The 13,787-nt window shown below is 42.9% G+C and overlaps 1 protein-coding gene across 1 annotated transcript in view; it reads right to left on the reverse strand.

The window, feature by feature from the left end:
* lobo (lost boys) overlaps positions 1-13,787 on the reverse strand; it is a 1,557,146-nt gene that overhangs the window by 1,022,223 nt on the left and 521,136 nt on the right. The gene's annotated exons all lie outside the window — the stretch shown is intronic.

The raw sequence follows: 13,787 nt of genomic DNA on the forward strand, positions 1-13,787 counted from the left end.
GAAAGGTGTTAGTGAGTATTTTAAAAGCGAGTGGACCTTAGATCTATAGGTGGACATCTTTTCGAGATATCGCCATAAACGTGTATCAGGGGTGACTCGAGAATGTGTTTGTACGATATGGGAATCAAACGAAAAGTGTTAATGAGGATTTTAAAACGGAGTGGGTCTTAGTTCTATAGGTGGATACCTTTTCGAGATATCGCCATAAAGGTGGACCACGGGTGAGTTTTTAACGTGTTTGTAAGATATGGGTATCAAATTAAAGGTACTAATGAGGGCTTTAAAAGGGAGTGGCCCTTAGTTTTATATGTGAAGGCGTTTTCGAGATATCGACCAAAATGTGGACCACTTTGACTCAGAACATCATCTGTCGGGTACCTTTAATTTATTTATATATGTAATACCACGATACTGTACCTGCCAAGATTCCAAGGGCTTTTGATTTCGCCCTGCACTTTTCTATTTTCTTCTACTTAATATGGTAGGTGTCACACCCATTTTACAAAGTTTTCTCCAAAGTTATGTTTTGCGTCAATAAACCAATCCAATTACCATGTTTCATCCCTTTTTTCATATTTTGTATAGAATTATGGCATTTTTTTAATTCTTCGTAATTTTCGATATCGAAAAAGTGGGCGTAGTCATATTCGGATTTCGGCCATTTTTATACCAAGATAAGGTGAGTTCAGATAAGTACGTGAACTAAGTTTAGTAAAGATATATCGATTTTTGCTCAAGTCATCGTGTTAACGGCCGAGCGGAAGGACAGACGGTCGACTGTGTATAAAAACTGGGCGTGGCTTCAACCGATTTCGCCCATTTTCACAGAAAACAGTTATCGTCATAGAAACTATACCCCTACCAAATTTCACAAGGATTGGTAAATTTTTGTTCGCCTTATGGCATTAAAAGTATTCTAGACAAAATAAATGAAAAAGGGCGGAGCCACGCCCATTTTGAAATTTTCTTTTATTTCTGTATTTTGTTGCACCATGTAATTACTGGAGTTGAATGTTGACATAATTTAAATATATTCAATTTTTTGTTAAAATTTGACTTTAAAAAAATTATTTTTAAGTGGGCGTGTTCGTAATCCGATTTTGCTAATTTTTATTTAGCACACATATAGTAATAGGAGTAACGTTCCTGCTAAATTTCATCACGATATCTTCAACGACTGCCAAATTTCAGCTTCCTAAACTTTGAAATTACCTTCCTTTAAAAGTGGGCGGTGCCACGCCCGTTGTCCAAAGTTTTACTAATTTTCTATTTTGCGTCATAAGCTCAACTCACCTACCAATTTTCATCGCTTTAGCTGTCTCTGGAAAAAAATTATCGCACTTTTCGGATTTTCAAAATTTTCGATATCGAAAAAGTGGGCGTGGTTGTAGTCAGATTTCGTTCATTTTAAAAAGAGATCTGAGATGAGTGCCCAGGAACCTACGTACCAAATTTCATCAAGATACCTCAAAATTTACTCAAGTTATCGTGTTTACGGACGGACGGACGGACATTGCTAAATGAATTTCTTTTTTCGCCCAGATCATTTTGATATACAGAAGTCTATATCTATCTCGATTAGTTTATGCCGTTACGGATTACCGTTATGCGAACAAAATTAATATACTCTGTGAGCTCTGCTCAGCTGAGTATAAAAATAACGGTTCATAATTTCGTAATATAACAATTTTTTAGTTCTATGATGTGCGTGAAAGTGAATACTTGAGTGCTGTGTTTGAAAAATTACACTGGTCAACAGTGATTTTGGTGCAGCTCTGCTTGTAACCAAATTTGGTAGTACTCAGTACCCTGATAAAAACTGTAAACTTAGTCTCTTAATGCTACGTACAGTTTTCTAGATAGGGTCAAGAACCCCTTTTTAAGAGGTTAAGGCATGTATGGCCCCATAACTTTGTTTCTGTATATTCTATCAACACGGTTTTGATGTCGCTGAAAAGAGTACATTTTGCCGCTTCCATCAGTATACAAGCTGTTAATATGTCTTCACAAGCGTCAGAGAAATTGCCAAATTAATGTGAAAAATTCAATTTTTTGTTAAATTTTTTTCATTTTTAATCACGGTTTTCTCGAATAATTTGTCAAGCAGTGCATATGTAAAATATTTTAAAACAATTTCTTATTAATTCTGTTTTCAAAGACATTTAACTTTTTTATATCCGCGTAGATCTTCCTGGGATTTTCTACTTTAGTACATTTCTAGTGTTGGTGCTTGGGACGACTATCCCACAGGCAATAAAAACATGGGTATTTGGTGTATCCACTTTGTTGTCCTAACAAACAGTTAACCATCTTTAAATCTACACAATTACTCCAATTTTGTTCGTTATACTTGATTTTGTCTAAAACAAGTGCAATTTTTGATATTCTTCCTTTAATTTAGTTGAATGAGCAATGGGAATTGAACCATATTGGTTGCCATTGTGTAAAAGAACACACTTAAGGCTTCGTTTAGATCTGTCTATGAAGAGACGCCATTCATTTGGGTGTATTCTGAAAGACGCATTTTGAGAAGTAGGCCTTGCACATCTGAACAAAAAACTATATTGTCACGGATATTAGCATCACTAAGCTATACCATCACTAAGGCGATGCTAAGGCCATGCCAAGGGGTATTTACGTCAATAATCAAATCATGTATATACATATATAAGGCAGCCGAGAGTTGTCACACACAGATGCATTTACTTATACGTCTATGTGTGTGCGAGAGACTGTAAACTACAAACTCACATACATCTGAGAGACGCTGAAAAGTAGACAATTGTAAACAAGTAGAAACTATATGAGAACTATAAACGCACGAAATAGTTGGTAAGTTCTGGAAATAGAAGAGCCTAGATGTATGCAGCGTAAACTATAAAAGCGGCGCAAGCGAGTAAGAAGTAATTCAGTTTGATTTGAGTTTCGATTAAGACGATATCTAGCGAGCAATAGCAGTATTATTTTGAAAGTCAGTTTCCTTTAAGCTATAAGTTTGGTTATTAAGCCAAATAATTGCAAAGTATAAGTGTTATTGTGAAGTATTTTAATAAAGGCCATTTTTCCATTATTCAATATTGGAGTTATTTATTCAACAGTTTAATGATACGAACTTAGCAGAAGGGCAAATAAGAGGATTTGCAAGTAAAATCGTTACAATTGGTGTCAGAAGAGGAATTGCTGAATAAATTCCGAAGATTGGGAATACAACTTGGACATGGCAAAGTTCAGTGAATTGAAGATCCAGCATCTGAAAAAGGAGTTGGAGAACCGTGGATTAAATACAACCGGCAATAAGATCGAACTTCAAGCACGGCTACGGGAGGTAATGGAGTCGCAAGGAATTGATGTGGACGAGGTTGTCTTTTACCCTGATGGGGACCAAACAAAAACAAAAATTGAAGAGAAAAACGAAACATCACAGACAGTTACGAGCACAGACTTGAACATGATATTGGCTGCAATAACTGCTCAAACATCGACAGTGGCATCTCAGCTGGAATCGCAGGAGACACGTTTAACATCCAAGATGGAAGAACAGAAAACGTATATGTCATCACAATTGGAATCCCAAGAGACACGAATAACATCGAAGATGGAAAAACAGAAGACATATATGGCATCCCAACTGGAATCACAGGAGGCACGCATTTCAGAAATGTCGTCACAAATGTCATCTCAACTGGAATCGCAGGAGACACGCATAACATCACAGGTGGAATCACAAGAAACACGCATAACATCTAAGATTGAAGCACAGGAGATGCGTATTTCCGAAATGTCGGCACATATTTCAGCACAGATATCATCTCAGATCTCCACACAACTAGAAGAGCAGGAAGTCCGTATATCATCGAAACTGGAAGCGCATATGGAAGAAAAACTAACCCAGTTTCATGAAGGTTTCAGGGGTCGACAGCATAAAATAGAGGCAGAGATGGATGCTTTGAAAGATAGGATCCAGGAATTACAATTAAATCACCCAGCTGTTTCAGCGAGTAATCCAAAGGTAAAAACACCATCCTTTGACGGTTCTGTTCCTTTTCAGGTCTTTAAGCTACAGTTTGAGAAGACCGCGGCAGTGAACAATTGGAATGCGGAAGACAAAGTTGCTGCCCTCTTCGTAGCATTGAAAGGACCAGCTGCCGAAATCTTACAGACTATTCCAGAGTACGAACGGAACAGTTATGACACATTGATGGCTGCTGTAGAACGACGTTATGGAAGCGAGCATAGAAAACAGATATTCCAAATTGAGTTGCAAAACCGCTACCAAAAAGCAAATGAGACATTGCAGGAGTTTGCTTCAGATATTGAAAGATTGGCTCTTATTGCAAATGCGGAAGCACCCGTGGAATACACTGAAAGGGTAAAGATTCAGAGCTTCATAAATGGCATACGGGATGTGGAAACGAAGCGGGCTACATATGCGAATCCAAAACTAACATTTGCTGAAACGGTATCCCACGCACTGACTCAGGAAACAGCGTCACTTTTGAGTAAGCCGGCATACAAAGCTCATCGCGTGGAAGTGGAAAGGCCAGACTGGGTAGACACAATTTTGGAAGCACTGAAGTGCGGTAACCCAAGTCACATTGCACGTCATTGCAGCACCGGTCATGGTAGTTCCAACTTGGCTGGTCGTAAAGGCAAAGCTGGAGGAGATAAACAAGAGAGAGTCAAATGTAAAGATCGAGAACTTGCCCCAGCTATTGAATGTCGTGTGATACCTATCTCGCAAACTGGAGGGAAATCGAGCAGTCTTACCGTCAAAGGAAATGTGGATGGCAAGGAGCGTGTACTGACTGTAGATCCGATCTGATTTGGTCAACAGGAAAGTAAAGCCATTACCTGGAGCAAGATTGGGTACGATTACTGGAGAGTATAACCAGGTAGGTAGGTTGAACTGGCCGGTAGATGAGGACCTCACATAGACTGATTGAGTCCGTAGTGTTACCAGAAGTTTGTTTTAACGACCAAACTGAAAAACCCTATCAAAAACCAGGACCTATGTTATAAAATAACTCCGTCCTCTTAGCAAATACTAGAAGCTTCCTAGGACTTAAGCCACTTGCTGCTTCTAGATCTGACAGCTGTATCACTCCTAATAGCTGGAGTCTTAGCCTGGCAAGTGTAGGGCACGAGCACAGAACGTGCTCGATCGTTTCCTCCTCCAACCCGCACTTCCTACATCTGCTATCACTGACCAAGCCTAGTTTAAAGGCATGTGACGCCAGAAGGCAGTGTCCAGTCAGAATACCCGTCATGAATCTACAGTCCTCTCTTTTTAATGATAGGAGCAACTGTGTTAGTCTAAGGTTTTAAGACCTACACATAATTTTCGACACTTTACAGCCTCGCGCTTGAACCCACGCCTTTCCCGCACCTCTCGCCTTCGCTTAATCTCGCCCAGTCAAATTGGGACATCTACGGAGCAAGCTTCAAGGGATGCGCCCTTTTTAGCTAGTTCATCCGCTTTTTCATTCCCATCTATTCCCATATGCCCTGGGACCCAATATAGATGTATGCTTCTCCCTGTCCCGATTCTCTCCAGAGACTGCTTACACTCTAACACGCATTTAGATGCTGTGCTATGCGAGATTATTGCCTTAATTGCTGCTTGACTGTCAATATAAAAGTTAACACGGTTGCAGCTTAAGCTATTCTCTCCCAGGGTTTCTACTGCTTTGGTTACGGCTAATATTTCCGCTTGGAAAACGCTACAGTAATCCGGCAGCCTGTAGGATCTACTTATTTCCAGATCAGCGCAGTATACCGCAGACCCTACTCCTTCCACTACTTTGGAACCATCGGTGTACACATGTATCGCCTCGTCCGCCATTTGCGCACCCTTGCGCCAACCGTCCACCTCTATTGTGGCCTTAAGATCTCCCTCGAAGCGCAGATAGGGAATCATGTAGTCTGTTCGTCTTGTGATTGATGACGCTATACTACTATGGCCATATGGTCGGCGCTAAAGCTGCCCCGAAGCACCGAGCCTTGTTGCGGTTGTTAACGCTTTGTTCTTTGCTACCAGGTCTACAGGTGGGATGTGCAAAATGGCATACAGTGCAGCCGTCGGGGTTGTTTTCAGGGCTCCCGTAATGCTAAGGATCGATAGTCTGCATACCCCCTCTCATTTTTTGAGGTATGTTGTTTTTTGTGTGGCTTTCCACCAAACAAGAACTCCATAGTATAGAATAGGGCTTACAATCGCTGTAAAAACCCAATGAGAAAGAGAGGGCGATAGGCCCCACGTACACCCCAGCATTCTTTTACATGCGTAGAGTGCCGTTGAGGCCTTCTTGACCCTCTCCTCCACGTTGAGCTTCCATGACAGCTTACTGTCTAGGATGATTCCTAAATATTTTGTGCAAGGTTTCTCCTGTAAGGTCACCCCTCCTCACTTAGGCCTGGTCCAATTTGGGACCTTGTACCTCTTTGTAAACAAGACCATATCCGTCTTCTCCGCATTGACTTTCAACCCGAGATTAGATGCCCAGGTATGAATATCGCGAAGCGCCCGATCCATCAAAGAACTAATCGTTGGAAGGCACTTTCCACTTATGACAATTGCAACGTCATCTGCGTAAGCCGTAAGTTTTACGGGTCCCTCATCGAATTGCCTGAGCAGTTGGTTGATGACCAGCGTCCACAGCAGAGGTGATAGCACCCCTCCCTGCGGCGTGCCCCTGTCCGTTGATTTCGTGGCCTCGTACAATCCCCATTGTGATGTAATCTTTCTGCAATTTAACATGCAGCCAATCCATCTGATTAAGGCAGGATGTACTTTAATGTAATTAAGACAATCCATAATCGCCCATTTTGCAACATTATTGAAAGCCCCGGCAATGTCCAAGAAGACTCCTAGAGCATACTCCTTATATTCCAAGGATTTCTCTATGCTTATTACCACCCTATGCAATGCGGTGTATACCGACTTGCCTTTGGTGTACGCATGCTGTGTTGTGGAGGGCAGCTTTTCATCCACGTTGGACTTTATGTACACATCTATCAGCCTCTCAAAGGTTTTGAGCAGAAATGATGTTAAGCTAATGGGTCTGTAGTCTTTGGAATACATGTGACCGATCTTCCCCGCCTTTGGTAGAAAAGCTACACGAGCAGTTCTCCAAGAGTGCGGTACATGATTCAGTCGTATGCACCCATCGAATATTATTTTAAGCCATTCCACGACCGCCCTACTTGAGACTTGTAGCATGGCCGGGAATATACCATCTGGACCCGGCGATTTAAACTTAGAAAACGTCTTCACTGCCCACTCGATCTTGGTATCGGTCACCAAGCCCGGCACTACTAGCTCCGTGATCGGAGTGTGAGTGATGTCTGCTGGCTCCTCTAAACCGTCTCCCGATGGGAAATGTGTATCGAGAAGCACCGCAAGGGATTCCTCACTATTACGTGACCATTCCCCGTTCTCTTTCTTTATTAGTCCCTGGACTATGTTTCCCTTTGCTAGGGCTTTTTTCAACCGTGCTGTTTCGCTGGAGCACTCTATGTCCGTACAGAAACTTTTCCATGAGTTTCTCTTCGCCCTGGTAATTTCACGCTTGTAGATCCTCAGTAGATCCCTGTACTCGTCCCGACACGCTTCGCTTTCCGCGGTCTTTGCGAGCTTAAACATTTCTTTAACCTGTCTTCTTAGAAGACTCAGCTCATTGCTCCACCATGGCGGCTTTGCTTTTCCTCTGAATCTTCTTAGAGGGCAAGCTTTGTTATACGCAGTCATAAGCGTCCTTGTTAGGAATTCATTCGACTCTTCCAGTTCCTCTACATTAGCAACCTCTTTGGGTTGTCCCAGTTTTGTTTCTACATGTTTCTGGAATTTAGTCCAGTTCGTTGACCTAGGGTTTCTAAAGGTTCCTCCCTTCTCTACCCTCTTTAGGGGGATGTTGAAGCTGATATACGCATGGTCGGAGAAGGATGGTCTATCAAGAACCATCCAATCATACCTTGATATATCACGCTCGGAGCTCAATGTAATATCCAGAACATTGCTGGATGTTGGACCAATGTATGTAGGGACATTTCCCCTGTTGGCTATCTGCAAATTGGTTGGCAGGATGTAACAAAACAGAGATTCGCCTCTCTCGTTCGTATCTGCTCTTCCCCACGCATTCTGGTACGCATTTGCATCTGCACCTATGACCAACCGCCCTTTCTCCTGTACTAGCCTTTTGCACTCCATCGGTGGGACCTCCGCAGCATGGGCCATGTAGCAGGATGCCAGGATAAATGCCTGCTTATTCTTTTGATCAACGGCCACCGCTACGAGATCCTCAGTGGTGTAATTAGGCAGCATATATGAATGCAGCTGTTTCCTTATCATTACTACAGCTCGCACTCGTCCTTCCGTTTGCGCGTAGTAAACGCCAAACCCGCGCGCGCTAAGTCCAGAAACCTTTCCTCCCGATGAGAGCCACGGCTCCTGGATCAGCGCCACGTCAAACGAACCCTCCTCAAGGGTTAGGAGGAGTTCGCTCGACGCCACTTTACTGTGTTGGAGGTTTATCTGTAGGACTCGCAGCACCATTGGGCTGTTTGTCCCCCTCCAGAACCTTCGTCTTGACGTCGTCGTCCTCCCCTTGCCCTTTTGGTTTAGGGTATTCGAAGCCCCCTTCAGCCTCTCGTGACTGTTGTGCAGGGTGTTCCTCTGTGCGAGTCACAGCACCATTTAGCGGTTGGTCCTCTTCTAGCACGTTCGTGGTGACGTCGGGACCTCCACCTGTCTTATTTCCCTTAGGCTTTTGAGGTCCTTTTCGACTTCGCCCACCTCTAGCGTGTTAGGGTTTTTATCCTCGGGACTTCTTTTCCTGGGTCGCATGTAAATTTTGCCAGTGCCAAAGGACATTTTACCAAGCTGCGTGTAAAAAATATCCTCCGCCTGCTCTTTTATTTGGAAGATGTAGAACTGACCATCTTCGGTAGGCCGAGATACAGTAAGTATCTTCCAATCCTGTGTCGGTATGTTCGGATTCTGATTCTGCAGAAGTCGCAGTGTATCCTCCGACTTCATCACGCATGGTATCCATACCTTAACTTTTGGTACCGTGGGGATTTGCGCTTTATCCACCACCTCAAACCGCGCGTTCGTGCCTTGCCTTTGGAGGTTTGGAACCACTTCCTCCAGCCACTGCAAGGTCGCGATATTGTCGCACGCTATCATCCTCACACCGTTATACCATCCCCCCCGAATCAAAGGTTGGAAGGGGCTTACTTGGTTGTTCCCGCATCATCTTAAGCATTAAGCTAATAAGCTCCCTTTCCACAGATCTCCACCTTTCAGTAGTTATTTGTCCGAAAGGACTGCTACGACCAACCAGCGCCACAGTCAGTGACTGCTTTGCCACATCACTCATCTTCTCGGGAAAAGCAGAAGTCTTAGTGTTATCTCCTTTGGCACCTCCGAGAAAGCCTGAGTCTTAGCGTTAACTCCCTTTAGCGCCTCCGAGAAAGCCGGAGTCTTAGCATTATCTCCCTTTGGCTTATAGAGTATAACCAGGTCCAGAGAGAAGTGGTATGTGAAGTCTTAATTGGGGTGGTCATGGTTCTACACAAATTCGTTGTGGCAGAGATCGTTGATGAAGTCATATTGGGAGTGGACTTCTTGGTTGACCATGACATCAAGATCGATATGAAGAGAAGGGTGATGCGTTATAAGAACCAGGATATACCACTTAACTTCAGTTTGGAGAAAGGGTTCAGCAGTAATAGGGTACTGGTGGAAAAGACTCCGCATACTACAATTGGGAAACTACGAAATAGAAGGGTGGTTCATTTGGTGGGGCTAGTGGCGGTTAGATCGAGAGACTCGCCTGATCGGGACAATCAGACTTAGGTGAAGGGTAGTGTCACGGATATTAGCATCACTAAGCTATACCACCACTAAGGCGATGCTAAGGCCATGCTAAGCGGTATTTACGTCAATAATCAAATCATGTAAACACATATATAAGGCAGCCGAGAGATGTAACACACAGATGCATTTACTTATACGCCTAGTGTGTGCGAGAGACTGTAAACTACAAACTCACATACATCTGAGAGACGCTGAAAAGTAGACAATTGTAAACAAGTAGAAACTATATGAGAACTATAAACACACGAAATAGTTGGTAAGTTCTGGAAATAGAAGAGCCTAGATGTATGCAGCGTAAACTATAAAAGCGGCGCAAGCGAGTAAGAAGTAATTCAGTTTGATTAAAGTTTAGATTAAGACGATATCTAGCGAGCAATAGCAGTATTATTTTGAAAGTCAGTTTCCTTTAAGCTATCAGTTTGGTTATTAAGCCAGCTAATTGCAAAGTATAAGTGTTATTGTGAAGTACTTTAATAAAGGCCATTTTTCCATTATTCAATATTGGAGTTATTTATTCAACAGTTTAGTGATACGAACTTAGCAGAAGGGCAAATAAGAGGATTTGCAGCAAATTCGTTACAATATCATTATCCGAATTAACAAGTGGCAGCAAGTCTTGCTCTCTTGTACGGTAGAGAGTCACTTTCGTACCTGTAGCCAACAATTTTTTTCTTTTAATCTAGAAGCCAACACTTCTGCGAATTCCTTAGATAATTCAAGATCCCTTATTAGATCGTTTAATTCTACTTGGGTAAAAGTTGTTGGCTCAGTACACGCTAATTCTTCGATATCACTATCGCTAGACACTTCACTATTCGATAATTCACGGGTAGAATAAAATTTTGGAACAGGTGGTTCCTCTGAATGTGGTAAAGGTCTCTTAGCGGATTGAACGTTTGGATATATCATTTTTTTAACATTAACACCACGTAAATTGACACAGCAGAAGTAACAGTCATCGAAGTGATTTGTTTGTTCTCTCCATTTTTGGACTGTGTATTCCCCACAAATGTACACACACATTTGGGTCATTGACACAACTACCTCGTGATGAAGACATGATATTGAATTTTTTTTATTTATTTATAGAAAGCCACTAACACTTGAAACCGCGCTCCCGAAAGTACTAATTACAGAAAATTTAAAAAATAAAGTGGAAGGCAAAAATTTTTATAGAATATAATTTTTTTTTTTTCACAGTAGAAATGTACTAAAGTAGAAAATCCCAGGAAGATCTACGCGGATATAAAAAAGTTAAATGTCTTTGAAAACAGAATTAATAAGAAATTGTTTTAAAATATTTTACATATGCACTGGTTGACAAATTATTCGAGAAAACCGTGATTAAAAATGAAAAAAATTTAACAAAAAATTGAATTTTTCACATTACTTTGGCAAAATCTCTGACGTTTGTAAAGACATATTAACAACTTGTATACTGATAGAAGCGGCAAAATGCACCCTTTTCAACGACATCAAAATCGTGTTGATAGAATAAACAGAACAAAGTTATGAGGCCATACATGCCTTAACCTCTTAAAAAGGGGTTCTGGACCCTATCTAGAAAACTGTACCGAGTACTACCAAATTTGGTTACAAGTAGAGCTGAACCAAAATCACTGTTGACCAGTGTAATTATAGAGAAATTAATGCAGTTATAATAACGAAGTTTCCTGTGTAGGTTGGAAGAGCAACCCCTAATACTTGAATATTTTTAAAACGGAGAGTGGCACCGTCCACTTGTGACGAAATCAATTTTTCAAATATTAAATACAGAAGAAGAACTTACGGGCTTGCGTTTACTGCTGCGGCTTTAATCCAAGTGACCGAGTCCCATTCCACGCGTTCCGTTTACCCCCAAAGCTAACAGGCTTTTGGCGTGGTAACTTAACGAAACGTCATTTTTTTTTTTAGTATAAGTGCTAACGGCCGTAACAAACAAGCGGTTTTGTATTAGATTGCATTAGGGTCGCCGGCCCTTAAATTTCCTTTGGGGTTAGCCTGCTGGGCTAAACATGCCGGCCCCCCTGCGGTACGCAACCTCGCCTTGCCCTGCTGATAGAGAATACAATATCTAGAGGGAGAAAAATTAGAGATTTGTGGATGGACAGACCGTGCGCATGAGTTCAAAAGTATAAAATATTATGCTTTACAAAATTCGTAATTTAAATTCAAATTCAGAATAATTTTTTTTTCTTGATATTTATATCTGCGACATTTTAGGCTCGGGATACTCCAGAGAGCACAAATCCAAAGATTGTGCTTTGCGCCAAGAGTGGACAGAATGACGCTGGCAACACTTGGTTGAGCATGATGTGGGCATACACGTCTGCCCCGAGAACTATGCGTTCCGGCGGCGCGACGTAGAATTTGGTATCGGCGAGACAGATATGTGTATACATAGCCGCGAATGCTGGATCCAGGCTGTGACCAGACGCCACTCGGTGGAAATGTGGTGTGACGACGGCATGGGTCGCAATGCGTTTGTTGCCGCCGTGCTTCCCCCGCAGACACACCACACAGCCTGTCTGGCTACCCACTCGAGTTTCGTCCAGCCGCAGATCCCGGATCAAATCGGCGGGTATGACTGTTGATGGCGAACAGACGTCGATCAATGCTCGCACCAGGTGTAGTCGTCCTCCAGCTTCTATTTTGACAATAGCGGTCGGCGAAATCGAGATCATGGGTCGCAGTACCGGTCCAGTGACGGGGTCCAGCCCTGTACGTCCACTACGGAACGTTAGCGGCGTCCTTAGCTGGCGAGTGGCAATGACTCCTCGAGAATCGGCGGCGGCCGACGTAGAGCGAGGCAGGCTAGTCGTGATGGCTTCGCGACGGCGATTTGTGTTGTTGTCAGCCAGCTGGGGGCATTGTCGTTGTCGGTGGCGACGGTGAGGGGTTCTGGTTGACTGTTGGCGCTCATGCTGTAGCAGGGGTCGGAAGAGCCGTGGTTCCTATCCCCCTGAGAGTCGGAAGGGCAGTGGTTCCGATCTCTCTTTGGCCATGCTGGCTGGTTGGAAATCGATGTCCCTCTCCCTGGTTCCGCGGTCGATCTCCTCCGTCTCAATATCGGAGGCGTAGAGTGAGAACGCCCCTTCGAGGTTATCGCGTTCTTCCTCCTCTATCAGTACACTTCATGGCTTGTACGGATCACGTGAGGCTTTTGTTTGCTCATCTACGTGAAGGGTGGTGTGGTGTTTCTCGCCACATCGCCGACATCTCCCGTTGCTTGTGCAATCAGCCGTGCGATGGGCCATGGAGAGGCAATTGCCACAGAAATTGCCGAAAAGTGCCTCACGCATCCGTTCCTCGGGCGTCTTCGAATGATAGACTAGGCAGAGACGGATCGGATGCCTAGCCGAACACAAATGGCATGGGATCTAGAAATAGCTGGCCTTCTTTTCATATGCCTTGCGCAATTGGCCGTAGCGGGTCATGATGCCTGCAATTAGACTCACTAAGTCATATTATATACGTGTCTGTATAGATTATTTTTCAAAAAAATATCTGGTAGTGGCTGAGTGACGAGATTACACCAAAATTCTGACTCATAAAATTTTTCAGAACAGGGTATACAAATTTTAGAAAAAAAGTTCAAGATTAGGGGTTATCTTTGTGTCCCCTAGTGTATTTCAGATTGCAGAAACTTGCTATAATTGTGGTGGTGTTTACTATAAACCCCCCTGGGCCCCCACCAACAAGGTGCACAACTTTGCTGGATTAATGTGTTGACATTATTACACTAGTGGCTAGATCGGTTATTACCCCTTCCCTTGTATGTGACATACGTTCGTAAACGATTTGGTATAATTTTTTAATTGGTATTTCATTGAATAGCAACGTCTTATTTGCTATTAACGACCTACCAGAATACTTTGTACATTTGGCTTTTTCGCCTAAAATGGTGCAG

This window comes from Eurosta solidaginis, chromosome 1 (genome assembly GCF_040869045.1).
Source record: "Eurosta solidaginis isolate ZX-2024a chromosome 1, ASM4086904v1, whole genome shotgun sequence".
In the NCBI taxonomy this organism is placed as follows: domain Eukaryota; kingdom Metazoa; phylum Arthropoda; class Insecta; order Diptera; family Tephritidae; genus Eurosta; species Eurosta solidaginis.